This window comes from Cryptomeria japonica, chromosome 1 (genome assembly GCF_030272615.1).
Source record: "Cryptomeria japonica chromosome 1, Sugi_1.0, whole genome shotgun sequence".
NCBI lineage: Eukaryota > Viridiplantae > Streptophyta > Pinopsida > Cupressales > Cupressaceae > Cryptomeria > Cryptomeria japonica.
Window position 1 is genome coordinate 660,251,773 of NC_081405.1, and position 16,991 is coordinate 660,268,763.

General features: G+C 33.5%; 1 long non-coding RNA gene across 1 annotated transcript; it reads left to right on the forward strand.

The window, feature by feature from the left end:
- Window positions 1-7,033: 7,033 nt before the first annotated feature.
- Window positions 7,034-8,345, forward strand: LOC131050462 (uncharacterized). The gene is made up of 2 exons (XR_009106950.2): window positions 7,034-7,653; window positions 7,781-8,345. It is a non-coding gene; the product is annotated as an uncharacterized LOC131050462 (long non-coding RNA).
- Window positions 8,346-16,991: the final 8,646 nt, after the last annotated feature.

Sequence of the window (16,991 nt, forward strand, 5' to 3'; positions counted from 1 at the left end):
TTTTTATGTCCATATGAGCTCAATAGATCAACATACTAAAAATAATAGGTGAATATTTTTGTTTCAATTTTTGATTGTCCTACATCTCGTGGTTGTCATTGTGGGCTCCAAAACAACTAAAGAATACTACAAAGCAAAGAAAAATATAATGTTTCTGGGTCATGCAAGATTTCCCTTACACCACTGGATGCTTCTACACCTTATTAAGATGTCAGCAATTAGTTGGATTTCTCCTTTTAGTCACCCTAATGACACAAAAATATGGAGGCAAGCAATTCCTCACATCTACTAGAGTATCTAGAAGGAGAAATAATAGAATTTTTAGAAACAAAAGTAGGCCTTGGAAGTGCTTGTCAACAAAAAATTTCATGATATCCAAGAGAACACATATATAGCCAAGGTCAAAACATAAAAAAAGGGCACCTAATGATATTGAGAAGGAAATTGCTACCAAATGGAATTTAAAATCAAGCTTAGCTAATGTGGATACCATTCAAATTCAGAAAAAGAGAAACACAATTTGGCTTGTCTAATCTCGGTTAAGTCAAGCTAAACTTTGATGGTTCCTCTAAAGGGAACCTTAGATAAGAGAGTAGAGGTGGAGTTTTGAGAAACTGCAAAGGTGAGTTTGTTTTTACCTTTTGATGAAATTAAGAGTACAAATCAACAACTTTGTCAAAGCCTTAGCTACCACTCGTGACCTTGTTTTGGCAAGAAACCTTGGCATCACCAAGATTGTTCTGGAAGGGGAATCTAAAATCATAATATGCACACTTAATGCTAAGGTTGTCCCTCATTGATATTATAAGAACTCTATATACAACACCAAGGAGTTGATCAAATCTTTCCAAAGTATTTAAATCTTGCATATATTTAGAGAAAGTAAGAAACCTACTATTTTTTTGAGTAACTTAGGAGGCATTATTGGCAAATCCATGTATTGGCATGTGGAGGGCTCCTTGCCCCTTAATATTGAACAAAGCCTTAATAATGAAACCATCAAAATAAAATAATCCCCTATTACAACTCTCCTCATTAGCTTTAACTCAGTTCAACATGAGGAAATTAAATGAAAGGTGCCATACCATTCACAACAACATAAACTACTTCACATAAAGTGACAACACTAATTAAATGGAACTTCAAACCTCCCATTTGAATGATTAAACTTGCCAAGTGTTTTAGAAAAGAAGAGAATAGTCTTTAAAACTTACAAGTTTGTTGGTGAGAATCAAGCCATCGGTGGTGACTTGTTAAGGATTGAGCCTTTATCTTATGGGAAGGTCCATGACAATGCCCCCTTTTGGAGTATCCTCAAGCAAGAGGGCCTTACCCCTTTCCTTGAAGTTGTCAATGGGTTTGACTTTGTTTTATCTATGATTTTTCTAAATATTGGAAGAATGTCATGGTGTATGTGTGTTGTATCTGTTTCAAGATTACATAGGAACTCACCTCTTTGGCTATGTGGATTAGTATGGAAAGGATTCAAAATTTCATAATTGTATCAAAAATTAGGATCACCAACACATGTATGCATTCTTTAGGTGGGGGGAGAAGGTGTCAAGATTTTAGAATAGATTTAAACATGAAGGTCTTCTCATATTGTGGCAGTATGTGGTTGAAGTGTTAATGTGGTACTTCACCCTTGAAGATAGGCACAAATGCATCTTTTCCTATCTTTTTCCTATTTTGAATCATCTAACACATAACAAGAAAATGAGTTTCATATTCTTTTTGTTTTTCTCAGTGGAGGAATCAGTTTTAAATTTTATTTTGGGGCATTCTTTATTACTCCTACAATAGGGACTCATATACTGCACGTGCAAGTATGCACAAACTAAAATGTCCACCCCTACATTCATCTCTAGGATTGTTAAACTTACCTTGTTTCAACCCAAGGAGAAGAAGGATGTTGGCTCACCCGTGTTCCTTATTCTGAAGGGTGGTGTTGTATAATCCCATCCCTACGACACCCCAAAGTTATGGTTATCAACAAACCTAGCCCCAATCCCATGGTTAAAATATTGTGCCCCTACCAAGCCACATCCAACTCCAATCTCCACTACTTGTGTGACCTCTTGATACAAACCCCTATTGGTTGATAAAGGGAAAGCTATCTTAGAGGGAGGCCCTTTTTCTATTCCCCCTCCTAGCCTTAGCCCCATTGTTAAATGTAATGTGACCAAGCACTTGAGATAAATGCCAAAAAGGCTCTGCCTCACACCCAACATCATAAGCTATATGAAGATGCAATTGTGCTTGAAGACTACAAGGATCCTTCTTGTTAGCCTTCTATTTAGAAATGTGTGGATTGCCCCAACAACAAAAAACTAAAATATCATGTGGATGATGTTTAGAAAAGTCCTGATGTGCACAACAATGTAATGAAATGGTTCTTTGTCTAGCTCCAAAACTATAGGTTTAGAGTGCAAGAGATAGAGATGAAGGTGTTTAACCATACCAATTTAAACAACTCAATACCCATGTAAATGAAGATATATGGTAGGAAGTAAAAAATTCTTTGCCACCTTCCAAAATTATGAGAACTTAGAGTCAAAGTTCCACATCTTGCAAAAGAACCAGGAGGATTCCAATGAGAACTTTATCATGGATTGTCAATTTTAGTAAGCATTTCATTAAACTTATACTATTCTTTATGTTGCAAATGATCTACAAAAATGAAAATGAGAGAGTATACAAGAGGGCATGCTTAGGAGAACTAAGGTCAAGTCCATAGTGTAGATAGGAGAATGAACTAATACTAGTGAAGAGGAATCCCTAGGGTTCCATTGATTGATCATGACAAATTTTTGATCAAAGAATACTATACTGCTATAGTGTCCTAAATTGTACTCGCCTACAATTTTGTCCTCACTTAGCCTCAATTTGGCATGTCGTCCTCCAAATCCTGAGTGAAGTACTAATTCTGCTGACACCCTTCATTCATGTCACATTTTAACCTATCTTCCAGTTTGACCCCCTTGTTTGGAGCCCTCACTTGTAAGACTAGGGCGCAAAACCATGACACCCATGCCCTGGGCTCCTCAATTGGACCCCAAACTGGCCCCTCTCAATGACCACATTCTGAGAGCAAAAAATTAGGTCCCGTGTCGGCTTAGGTAAAAAAATTAATTAGATTTTTGACAAGCAAGTATAAAAGGAGGTCTAACCCTCTCATTTAAACCTAACCACATTCAAGATCTCAATTACAGTCTAGCAAATTCAAGTGAGCAAGCAATCTATCTTTTATCAAGCACTAGAGAAGAAGTAAAGTCAAGATTCAAGCATTGGAGATGACATTCATGTTCTATGTTTTATGAAGACAATATACATGAAACCTTAATTATTTGGTGGAGATAAGCAAATCTTCATTAAAGGTATATTATTAGTGTTTCATTCTTTCTCAGCCTTTCCCTAAAAAAGAAAGTATTTTACTGTAATACTTCATTTACATTTTAAATTCAATCTCATGGTTAATTCCATATCGAGGTTTGACCTAAGGCAACCCCATATATCCAATAATTTCCCCCTTTTCACTGTTTACAGGAATAGGTACAAAGACGCGTTCAAGAGGATCAATAGGATTCGTAGAAATGAACAGGTTCAACTTTCGATCGTGTGAAATTTAGAGGACCATGGCAAATTGATACTACTTGATTTTAAAAAATTAGGTCAAACTTCTGGGAACATATCTGAATCATCATCTTCTTCTTAGATTTAGATTGGTGGCTTCGTACAACATTTGTAGCTCATTGTTTCTAATAGATTACCTTCATAATTCACTATCTTGCCCTAATCTTCAACAATTCAATTCAAGGAGGAGAAACACTATCTTAGGAACCAATAATCTGATAATCTTTGTCTTTCGAAGGATAGATCTATTAGATTCCTCTCCTATTTAATGTGTTGGTAAATTAAGATTGTTAGTGGTGTTATTATCTTAATTTAGCCCTAACCCTAATTTCCACCATTACTTTTTGGTGAACCCGACTTCTTGCACGTTAATTTGTGATTTGTGATCTTAGACTTGATTGTTTATGCACTTTCAAATTCAATTTTGCATTCATAAGTTTTATTTCCAATTGAATTACATAAATTTAGAGGTTAAATTCACATAAACCCTAATTTATAAGTCTAAATTTGTACTTGTAGATTGCATAATTTTGATTCATTATCTCAGGTTTGATTGTTTATGCATTTAAACATTCAAAATTGCACTCATAGATCTTATTTTTCAATTAAATTACATAAATTTAGAGGTTGAATTCACAAAAACCCTAATTTATAATTCTAAAATTCACTTGTGAGTTGCATAATTTTTCAAATCTATTTTCATATTTAATCTTTATGACATATTATGCTATGATTTAGAGGCAATTATCTTTCAATTTCATAAATCAAATTCCCTAATTAATTGGTTCATCAATCACTTTTACAAAAAATTGCATTGCTTAATCTCAATTTTCAATTTGTGCATTCAAATTTTTCTCCTTTGTGCATGATTTTTCTTACCATTACTCCTACCTACAATATTCCTGTGAGAAGAAGTTGTAGAATTAAGACTTCCCAAGGTTTAATTACTAAGAATATGGAGCCTAATTTGCATAACTTATTCCATGAAAATGTTGGTGCTTCCTCCAACCCAACAAATGATGTCATTTACCCCCATTCTCTTTATAATTATCATGATGAGGATGAATCACTAAGGTTACCGTTGACCAATTGGAGAAAATTGACAATGAATTTGAAAATATTCAACAATGGATGAGTCAACAATACCCAGAAAGTGAGACAATCCCATTGATTGAAGGATTAAAAAGAATGGTGCAAAGCGATAAAATTGGTGTTGATTTGTTGTGTGGCCTTGCTCATATTATTGACACTAATATCATTCCTACGAAAAGTTGTGCCAAAGTCCTTGATTATTCTTAACCCACTAGTCAAACTTATCATTCCATTCCTATGCCTACATCCTTACCTAGTATGCCTACATTTACATCTATCATGACTACTTCCACACAAAATGTTAATCCTAAACATGTTAGTCATGGGGGCAATCCCATTACTCAATACTCTTACATACCTCCTTCCATGAGTCTTTAATTTGTATCCCAACCATCTCTTATACCCACATATCATAGTGTTCCACCTACTTACTCTCAACCTCCACCTACATACAACAATGTTACTCCATCACAATCCAATATGTCCAATTTCAATGCATCCATTGAAGCAACCATTAACAACCTTGCCCAAACTATTACATCCCTATAACAACAATTGGCTTCCATTACCTAATCCAAATTTAATGTGCCCACATTTAATGTAGCAAGCCCATTATTCGATAACATTGTCCGTGCTATCCCTCCTAAACATACAAAAGTCCTTCAATTGGAGATGTATAATGGAAAGGTGATCCCTTGACTCATGTGAAAACATTTCAAACTTTGTGTAGTGATTTTTTCCATGACCAAAGATTCGTGGCTAAATTATTTACTCGAGCCTTTAGGGATAAAGCGTTGCAATAGTATTGTTCTTTGCCTCCTTATTCTATTACATCATTTCAACAATTGGCTAATGCTTTCTTTCAACAATTTCACAATAATATTGGTCCTAAAATTACTTTGACTGATTTGATTCATTGTAAACAAGAAGTTAAAGAGAAAGTTATTGATTTTATTGGTCTGCTCCACTAGTATACCACCAAGGATTAAGATTTGAGCCCCAACAATGAGCTCCAACAAAAACCTTCATTACAAAAGGGCATGACAAAGACATCATGATTTTTTAAATAATGTAGCTGTTGCCATATCTTCCCTTCTATCGATTCACGTTGAGAATAGTTAATCATTTTTTGTAAAGCATACATATAATCTAATACATTTAATTTATTAAATCTAATTTGCAAGTCTATTAATGATTCTAATGACATGATCACTATTATATACATTCATAATGTATGTGACAAGGTAAGTTAATATGAAATAAGTTTTTTGTCTTGATTCTACTTGTGCCCAAATTTTTTATTGAAATGAATTTAGCAAATAACCATCCAATAGAGATCTTTTTAAAGGTGGGCAATAGAAATTGGAGACAACCTAGTGACTATGAAAAAAATGTCTTTAGATGTAGGTGATGTTTCTCAACGAATCATTTCATATCCCAATGTCAAAAACAATGGGATATGGGGCATTCAATATTATCCAACAACCATCCTGGTGGGTTAGGGTTGGGCCTCAGTATTATGTCATTTCTTCCATCTCCCCTCAAGACTCGGATCAGATTCATGTGCCTTTTGAAGATGCTAAGATTGGCTCCCCTCCTTCTCTAGGAGCTCGTCCTTCTACTATGACTATTGCCTATCCCAAGACTTACTTTGTGGTGGGCTTTCAAATATTGTAAAAGGCTCTTATCATGCTAAATTATGCTCCAAGTTGCTCTCCTATGACACTAGAGAATTTAATGGTGACAAGTTGTGAGGACATGATAAGCAGGCATCCAAACAATCTTGGATGGACATAAGTCAAGAGGAGGAAATATAATTCTCAACATCAAATGACTTTGAGGTCCTCCAAGAAAAAGTGAAACATGGAAAATTAATGTTTCCCTTTCAACCATTTGTGATGGAGGGCATATTTTAGGAGACTGCAAGCACTTCCACTTGCTCGCAATTTAGCATAGATTTGTCACTATAAGTGGCAATAGTAACCATTTATTTTTGGCCCAGTATGGCCTTTTTAGTGATGATCTCAAGTTGGGGATCTTTATGGATGCACCACAATTAGAGGGTTGATGTGTCTCTTTCTTTTTAGTATCATTTTTTATGTGGGAGTGGACCCCTAGTCCATGACTTCTTATGAATAAAAAAAATAAGAGACTTGTTGTGTCATGTTGTAGTGCATGCAATAAATTTTTTGTGTCTAATAAATTGAATGATGTTAGAAATATATTTAAGAAGACAAAATAAATTGAAGTTAATTTTATCAAAGCAAAAACTTATTTCATATTTACTTACCTTGTCAGGTACAATCTGAATGTATATAATAGTGCTTATTTCATATTTACGCTGCTAATCTCCACACAAAACAACATTATGTACGGTTTTTAAAATCTCCAAACCAAAATGGATTTTCCTGAAATTTTGAGTAGCTAAATCTTCATGATCTGCATCTCCAGTAAAACCCCAAAAAATCAGGAAAAAAAACACTGTAAATTTTTTTACAATACCATTTTGTGTGAAGATTAGCAGGTGGCAATTATATATATGTTTTAAAATAAATGATTCTCAACTTGAATCAATAGAAGGGAAGATACGAAAACATCTAGATTATTTAAAAAATCATGCTGTCTTTGTCATGCCCTTCTGTAACGAGGGTTATCTTCATTGGAATATGATCCATGCCTTTGTCCTGAAAAACCTCCAGCATAAGATAAAATGCCAAAGTAAAAGAATTCTGATTGCAGACTGCAGAGAATATGAAAAGAATGGTTTCATTGAAGCAAAGTGATTCAAATGATTTTTTTTATAGAGGTTAATATGAATAAACTAAATGGTATCTATTTTTTTCAGCTGGGCATTTTTGTAGCTCGGTTGGGTATTTAAAAGAGCTGAGTTGCAGATCTTATGTGAGAGGCAGCTGCAGTTAGATAGAGGTTTTGATTACTTTCTCTGAATTTAGAAGTTTATCTCTTGTATAAGTATTTTTATATTTAATGTTTTAGATTGAATCATTTTGAAATCTTTCTTTTCTAATTTTCTTGCTGTGTTGTTTCGGTGTAGTTACATCTGTAGATTGGACAGTGAACTCGAGAAAAGGAGAGGAGGTTCAAGGCACAGAGAAAGCAAGACAAAGGTGACTTTTAGGTACTGATTCATAGAAAAAAAATATTAATATTTGCTAAAATTTTCATAGGACTTTAGACAGGGTTAAAAAGGGGTTTGGGTGATTCATTACTATGAAGTTCTTGTTCCAGTCACCCTGCTGCTCTTGCTTTTGTTTTATGAGAGCCAAAAAGAAGAAGAAATAATAGCCAGCCCCCCCAAGCAAGAATGCTACTGCACCTGCTCCTGAAGGCTAGGGAACATTAATATCCTCATAATATTTGATGGATTCCTAATGGAAGTAGCATATTTATGCTTTGTTGTTAGTGTTAGTTTTCAATTTGGAGCATAAATAAAGATTAAGGGATTTTTTAGTATGTTTTAAGCATGTAGAATGCTTCTCTACAAGAGCAATTCATGTAGATGGAGCTATGTTATAATATAGTTTGATTATTCTTGTGGGCTGTATTGTTTCTGGATATTGGGCTGCTATGAAGATAAATGTTAAAGTTTCTTTATTTTATTTGGGAAGTCCAGTACAGAAAGAGGAATAGTTGTTGTGTCTGAATAATTATACATGGTTGTTTGTGCAAGATATTTCTGGATTCAATTGTGTTAGTTTTGATTTGTATCAATGTTTCAGATCACATTTCATAATCCATCATCAAGATGATAGAAAGCTGAAAGAACAAATGTCGATAATAAAATAATTCAGAATATAAAGCCATACATTTTCATTCAATACTGACATACACAGATGGTTTTTAATAGCAACAATAAAATAGTCCAGAGTACTATCTACAATGTATATATAGACTTAAGTTTTTGTTTAATTAAGATTTGATGTGTAAATAAAAGGCTTGTGTTTAGCATTGGTTTCATCAATTTGACCTCCATACAATATAGATGGTTTATGCTTGCTTTTACTTTTCCCCAAGATTGGCCTTCATTGAAAGGTGTAATATGCATATAAACAGTTTCTCCTTAGCTATGTTTCATCATATATTGCAGTAATCAAGAGAGGAAAACTAGTATAGTTGTCTGGTAATGCCAAGGGGTGCTCTGTGTTGCCTCTTGTTTTAATGTGTTGTTTCAGGCTTTTCAAAAGAAGGTGAATATAAATGATCATACAAATAAATACAAAGCTACTGAAAATGATGAATTGAGAAATATTATGAAATTGTGTACTGGAAGAAGGATTATATAAAAATGTTATTGAAATATACATGAAAATTAGCAACATTTTTGTTAAATTTCTAAGATTTGGAGTGATTGTTAATAGAGTCCACATTTTAAAAAATCAGAACTAGAACAAGACATTTGTATGTAAATTTGATAACCTAGTAATAAAGGTAACGAATGTCAAGAATCTTGTGTCTTAGCGTCTCAATTCTTATATTTTGTTTTTGTTTTTAATTTAAAAAAACTAATTTAAACACATACACATTTAAAAGTTGGCAAGAAAGATATACTATTTAAGATTTCTAAAGCTTTCCCCCTTGAATAATAGCCCAATGCTTAATAAAAGATAACAGTTGCAATATAACCTTAGATCCCTAAATTCATAGAGATTGAATCTGAATAAATACTTCAGTATTGGGAATGGGGAGAACATCCAATTCTTAGAGGATCATTGGATTGTGAAGGTGCTTGTTAGATTCTCCAACCCATGTGCTAGGGTGAAAGAGGAGATAAGTGAAAGATTTGGAAGATATGCAAAAGATCATTTGAACAAAAACAAGTAGGAAATCTCTTAGGCATCATGGATCTGGTTATTGTATAAGATCTAATCTGCAAAATCAGTTTCGTATATATTAAAAAAATTTCATAGGCAAGATTAATTGGTGTGGATAGCTGACCCTATAAGTGACTATTGAGTTCAATATAGGTTTCATACTCTTAATGGTTATTCGAGGCTTGATTTTAATTGAAAAATAATGAGAAACCACAAGCTGATTTCGAAGATCAATTTCTTCTAGTGAGACACTTTTTAGGAGAAATTTCTAACCACCGATTACCTAAAAAATAAAGGTTTTTCTCTTGCCAACAAGTGTGTTTCTATGTAAGCATTTTGAGGAATTCATCAATCTTTTGCTAATTAAATGCCTCTATGCTTGGAACATCAAATAATATGTTTTGGATAGGTTTAAAATCTAATGGGCTTGGCTGAAGAATATGATAATGAAGGATACTCTTGTTACAAATTCAAACATACGACAACAATAGAGAAAATAATAAAAAAATGCAAGAAAGAAACACTTGTCTCCTATTTTCTCAAGGAAATGAAATTACAACATTCAAAAAATCACATGGGCATTTCTTATTACATAAATATGCTAGCTAGAGCTACAATCTGCACTATTGAAACTGTGTTCAGTAACCCCCGTTCACCTCTTTATTTAGCACCAATAACTGCCTTAGAATGTTATGAAAAGTGCAACTTTTCTTTTTTTGGTCCCCAATGGTCCAATTGTTCATTTTACTACCCAGGTGGATTTATCATTGAAACTTGGGTTTTGGTGGTACAACTTCTGGGAGCCATAACTTTTGGCTTGGGTATCTGATTTTCTATTATAACATATCATTGGAAGATTGCAAAGTGATCTACAACATCAAATATATTTGAAGATACATTTATCCAATTTTCAAACTTTTTGGGGGTTTCTAAGGTCCTCAATTTTGAGTTTGAAAGTTCATTAAAGAAATTTATCAGGACAAACTTTAATATCTTCCAAATGGTATAGGATATTGAAATGATTCTTTCACCAATCATCTTATTTTTCAATTTCGTTCATTAAGGTCAATTTTCATGTCCATATGAACCCAAATAGGCCAACTTACTAAAAATAATAGGTGAATATTTTTGGTTGTTTCAAACTTTAGATTGTCCTACACCTTGTGAGTGTCATCATGGGCTTCAAAACAACTTAAAAGAAAACTACAAAACAAAAGGAAAACACAATATTTTTTAGTGATGCAAGATTGCCCTTACACCATGGATGCTCCTGCATCATATTAAGATGCCAACAGTTAGTTGGATCCATCATTTTAGTTACCCTAATGCCACAAAAATATGGAGGCAAGCACTTCCTTATATCTACTAGAGTATCTAGATGGAGAAATAATAGAATTTTTAAAAGCAAAAGTTGGCCTTGGCAATGTTGCTCAATAAAAAATTTCACTTTATCCAAGAGAACACATATATAGCCAAGGTCAAATTTTTTTTAAAAAAGACACCTAATGGTATTGAGAAGGAAATTGCTACCAAAAGGAATTTAAAATTAAGCTTAGACAATGTGGATACCATCAAAATTCAGAAAAAGAGAAATATAGTTTGGCCCACTTAATCTTGGTTAGGTCAAGCTAAACTTTGATGGTTCCTCTAAAGGGAACCTTAGGTAGGCAAGTGTAGGTGGAGTTTTGAGAAACTACAAAGGTTAGTTCATTGTTACCTTTTTTGATGAACTGAGGAGTAGAAATCAATAACTTTGTCAAAGCCTTAGCTACTACTCATGACCTTGTTTTGGCAAGAAACTTTGGCACCACCAAGATTGTTATGGAAGGGGACTAAAACCATAATATGCATGCCTAATGCTATGTTCGTTCCTCATTGATTCCATAAGAACTCTATATACAATACCAAGGAGTTGATCACATCTTTCCAAAGTATTTAAATCTTGCATGTATTTAGAGAAAGTAATAAAGGTCTACAATTTTTTTGAGTAACTTGGGAGGAATTATTGACAACTTCTTGTATTGGCATTTGGAGGGCTTCATTCTCCTTAATATTGAACAAAGCCTTAATAATGAACCCATCAAAATAAAATAATCCCCTATTACCACTTTCTTTGTTAGCTCAACTCAACATGAGGAAATTAAATGAAAGGTACCATTCCAATCATAGCAACACAAACTACTTAGCATAAAATGAGAACGCTAATTAACCAAAACTTCAAACCTCCCATTTGAATGATTCAACCTATCAAGTGTTTGAGAAAAGGAAGAGAATAGTTTTTAAAACTTACAGGTTTGTTGGTGAGAATCAAGCCATGGGTGGTGGCTTGTTAATGATTGAGCCTTATCTTATAGGAAGGTAGATAGCAATGCCCCCATTTGGAGTATCCTCAAGCATGGTGCCTTACCCCTTTCCTTGAAGTTGTTAATGGGTTTGACCTTGTTTTATCTATGATTTTTCTAATTACTTGAAGAATGTGATGGTGTATGTGTGTGGTATCTCTTTCAAGATTATATAGGAACTCACCTCTTTGGCTATGTGGCTTAGCATGGAAGGGATGAAATTTAAGAATTGTATCAAAAATTAGGATCACCAATACATGGATGCATTCTTTAGGTGGGGGGAGAAGGTGTCAAGATTTTAGAATAGATTTAAATGTGAAGGGTCTTCTCATGTTGTGGTAGTATGTGGTTGAAGTGTTAATGAGATACTTCACCTTTGAAGGTACGTACAAATGCATCCTTTTCTATCATTTCCCTATTTTGAATCATCTAAGACATAACACGAAAATGATTTTCATATTATTTTTGTTTTCTTAGTGGAGGAATAAATTTTAAATGTTATTTTGGGGCATTCTTTGTTACTCATATAATAAAGACTTATATACTACATGTATTAGTATGAGAAAACTGAAATGTCCACCCCTACATTCATCCCTAGGATTGTCAAACTTTCCTTGGTTCAACCCAAGGAGAAGAAGATGTTGGCTCATCCATGTCCCTTATTCCTAGGGTGGTGTTGTGGACTCCTTTCCTTGCCTCCTACCCTTGCCACACCCCAAGGTTGTGTGTATCGAAAAATTTATCCCCAAACCTATTGTATAAAATATTGTGCCCTTACTAAGCCAGATCCAACTCCAATCTTTGTTAATTGCATGACCTCTTGACACAAACCCCTATTGGTTGATAAAGGGAAAGCTATCTTAGAGGAAGGCCCTTTTGTCAGTGCCTCTCCTAGCCTTAGCTCCATTGTCAAATGTAATGTGACCAATCACCTAAGACAAAGGCCAAAGAGGGTCTACCTTGCACCCAACATAATAAGCTATTTGAAGATGTGACTGTACTTGAAGACTCTAGGGCTCCATCTTGCTACCCTTTTGTCTAGAAATGTGTGGATTTCCCCAACTATAAAAAACTAAAGTACCATGTGGATGGCATTTAGAAATGTCATGATCCGCACAACAATGTAATAAAATGGTTTCTCGCGAAGCTCCAAAACAATAGGTTGAGAGTGCAAGAGATAGAGATGAAGGTGTTTAAACATACCAATAAACAACTCAAAACCCATGTGGATGAAGATATATGGTAGGAAGTACAAAATTATTTTTCACCTTCCGAAATTGGGAGAACTTAGAGTCAAACTTCCATATCTTGCAAAAGAAATAGGAGGATTCCAATGAGAACTTGTCGTGAATTGTCAATTTTAGTAAGTATTCCATTAAACTTATACTAGTCTTTATGTGTTGCAAGTGATCTACAAAAATGACATTGAGAGACTATACAAGAGGGCATGCCTAGGAGAACTAAGGCCAAGTCCATAGCATAGATAGGAGAATGAATGAGTACTAGTGAAGAGAAATCCCTAAGGGTTTCATTGATTGATCGTGTCAAATTTCTCACCAAAGAATGGTATATTGCCAGTGGGATCCACAAAATAGTTGAAAACAATTATGTATTCTTTTGTTGTTTTTCCCTTGCTTTCTTGTTGTTCCTACTATTTTGTATTTTGTTAGTCCCATATCTCATTATACTCATTTTGTTTGCCTAATGAGTACTTTATTTTTGTAAAAGATCTAAACCTTTTCAATTCTCATTTTTTTAATTTATCAAAAACATAAATTATCTATAAATTGATACAATAGATCTTCAAATTTATATAAAATTTGCATATTAATTCTGTTTTTAGGAACAATAGCCTTATCCATTTAAAAATTGTTGGAAACTCTAAATCTTTGTTGTACCCTAAGTCTCCATCCTTGACTTTGGCCTTGCAATCCATATTTTAATCGTTGAGTGACCATTCACATAACTTTCCATGCACAACTCAAGTGATTTCTCTATCAGAGATTGGTAACTAGAAACTCACATCAATTCAAGAACCTACTGCTTTGACCAATCTTTATCTTCTTGATCTATTAGACTACTTGATCTCCCAAACGTCATAAAAATCTTTCCTTTCATTTCATTTGACCCGAGTTGGCCTAATTTTAGATAACTTGTACTCTTGAAAGAGAGGTCACAAGTTCAAATCCTATAGGGAGTAGGGTATGTACTCATATTTGAAACATAGTTATGTGCAACCTACATGCTAAAAATAAGGGGAGTCCCATATACTATAAACCATTCATAGAACCAAAAACATATCGTGAAATATAAAATAAAATAAATAAACTAATTAATTTTGTCTTTGCAGTTATATTATAACCATTCTTTCTTCATCTATCACCTGCCATTGGATTGTCCTTAGTTTATCTGATCTTTGTCATATTTGTGATGTCACCACCACCTGTCAGTTCCCTGCATTTGACTTGTTTCCCTCATAGTGTTAAGATGGCTGTGAATTTCTCCTCAACCTTGTGGTCATTGGCTTGGTCGATAACCCTACACTTAGAAATATTTAGATGCTCACGTGGTTTCCTTTGCTTGGTTGTGGCCTATTTGTTAGAAAAAATTAGTTGTCACCTCAACCCTTTTGCAGTGCTTTGATTGTTATGTTCATTGAGTGAAGCCTAAGGCTTTTGTTCACTAAAAAGATTGGCTACATTTCATTCTCTAAGAAGACCAAAAACTCAATGATGTTATTAAATGCCTTGCAACTCTCATAGGGTTTGATCCTCAACCATTGCATCTCTCCCTTTTATCCTCCACCATCTAATTTGTTTGTTAATCAACAAGTGCATGGTCAATTGTTAAACTTAACCCAGTGTTTAATAGGATGTGGTGTTTTAGTATCATATTATTGGTTGATCGTGTATACTACATGAATATAATAGAAGATTTTTAATATCTATAAGATTAAAGAAAGTTTATGGGACACCAAATCCTATCATTTTTCTGCTATTTACTTTGATAATGAACTTCCCCATTCTCTCAATCATGTCCTTGCTGAATAGATGGTGAGCTGAAGTTGTTGCTAAATTAGATTTCCCTTGTTTAATAAAGACACGTGTAGTTCCACATGTAAGTGCATTTTATATAAAGAGGATGAATGATAAAAAACGCAACAAAATGAAGTGAAATCCTACCTCAATGCTTGAGACAACTTGCACAAAAAAAATAATATGAGTATTCAAGCTCAATGTTGAGACATGGCCTAGGGAATATGATGCCCAATGTTTATACTATGTTCAATGGTTTATATTGTAATGACTTGGCTAAATGACTCTCCTATCCCACAATTATAATTCAAATAGCCCATTATGAAGTAATAAGAATGTACTTAGACTTGGTTAAACCTAGGGTGGAAACAATGATCTAGATCTAGATTTTGTTTTAAATTTGGTGTTGGGGTATTAGGTGTTGGACAAAGCGTATGGCATATGACTCATTTTTAAGGCCAAGGTCAATGTAATGATGACATATAACGAGTTATACTTATTATTGTACATAGCATCTTATTGGGCCATTATTAGAATGCAAAGAAATCAACTTGTTATTAGCTTACCAACCACTATCATATTATAATAAAACCACATAAATATTGAATTTGACAATTGCATGTTAAGGGTTGCTCTTAAAATTCTTCACTTCGACTAATACATTTATAGGATATGTAATTATTATAGTTTAATGCATATATGAGGTGTGAAATTGACTATTTGACCGTGATTTATATGATATTTAAGTAAAATAAAAGTCAATAGTAAAAGAATAATAAAAGGATTAAGTTGAATCATCCTAGTCCCTAAGGTACTATTTTATTTCCATGATCTTGTAAATTCACTATGCAATCAATAGAATTCTCACAATTTGATAGTAGATTATTGCTTCTTCTTTTTTTTTCGTATTTTAGTTATAAGTGATCTATGGGAGCCATGGGGTTCAATCACAAAATCCCACACAAAATATCAAAATTTAGCATACTAAAGCTATGAATATTTCAATATTATTGTAGAAAAGCCCATTTTTACCATCACAATATTGTATTAGTATCAAGTTGAAATATGTGATGCAACATAAGTTAACACTAAAAATGCTTTAGAAAACTCAAATCTATGCTACATGGTGCCCATCATACCTACATGTCAACCTACATTCTAGTATTTTTTGATGCATCAACTACAATGGACTCCTCCCATCATTTTATGGCAAAAAATAACGAAATTTTATAACATGAAACCTACACTATTTTAAGTATAATCAAATGTTCTGTGTTGTAAACTTGAATCTAATGGGTGGTACTTGAAGGCCAAAGTCAAAGCAATCAATTTTTGTGTGCACTGAAAATTCAAAGCGACCACATTTCCATGTTAAGGTATATTAAGTGTAGAACATCATTTAGCAATTGACCATAAATACCTAGCAATGACAATATTTGTAGAAGTCTAATTGTTTAACATACAAAATGAAGGTAATGCACAAATTCCTTTCTTTTAAATGTATAAGCTAAATGAGAATTTAATTTACTACAAGTAAACACAAGGTGAGGTATGAAAGAATAATAGTGACATAAATTTGAATAGAAGAAACACACAACTACTAAGAAGACATAATGAGAAACCAACAATTGTGCTCAATTTTGGCTAATTTGTGTTGTAATAGATATTACTAATCTATATAATCGATAAAAATAATTTAAAAGTAACCCAGTAAATAAATCATTGAAAAATATGAGATTATTGGAGAATAGTATCACTCATAGCCCCATCTTTCCAATTAGTTACACAAACTTTGTTTTGACAAATACAAAAGTGTAGCTCCACATTAATTATCCCTTTGTTTTATGTTTTGATCCCTCATCTGTCTTCGGTCTTGAGAGGTATAAGGGGATAAGGGTACTCAAGGATAATACATACATGACTCTAAAAAATCCAAATGAGGACATACATATTGAGTACAAATAATTCAATATTTCAATAAAATTATTATAATTGATCTAAAGATTTATCAAAGGTATAGCCACCATATTAGGTGCTATTAATGTATTGGCTACTAA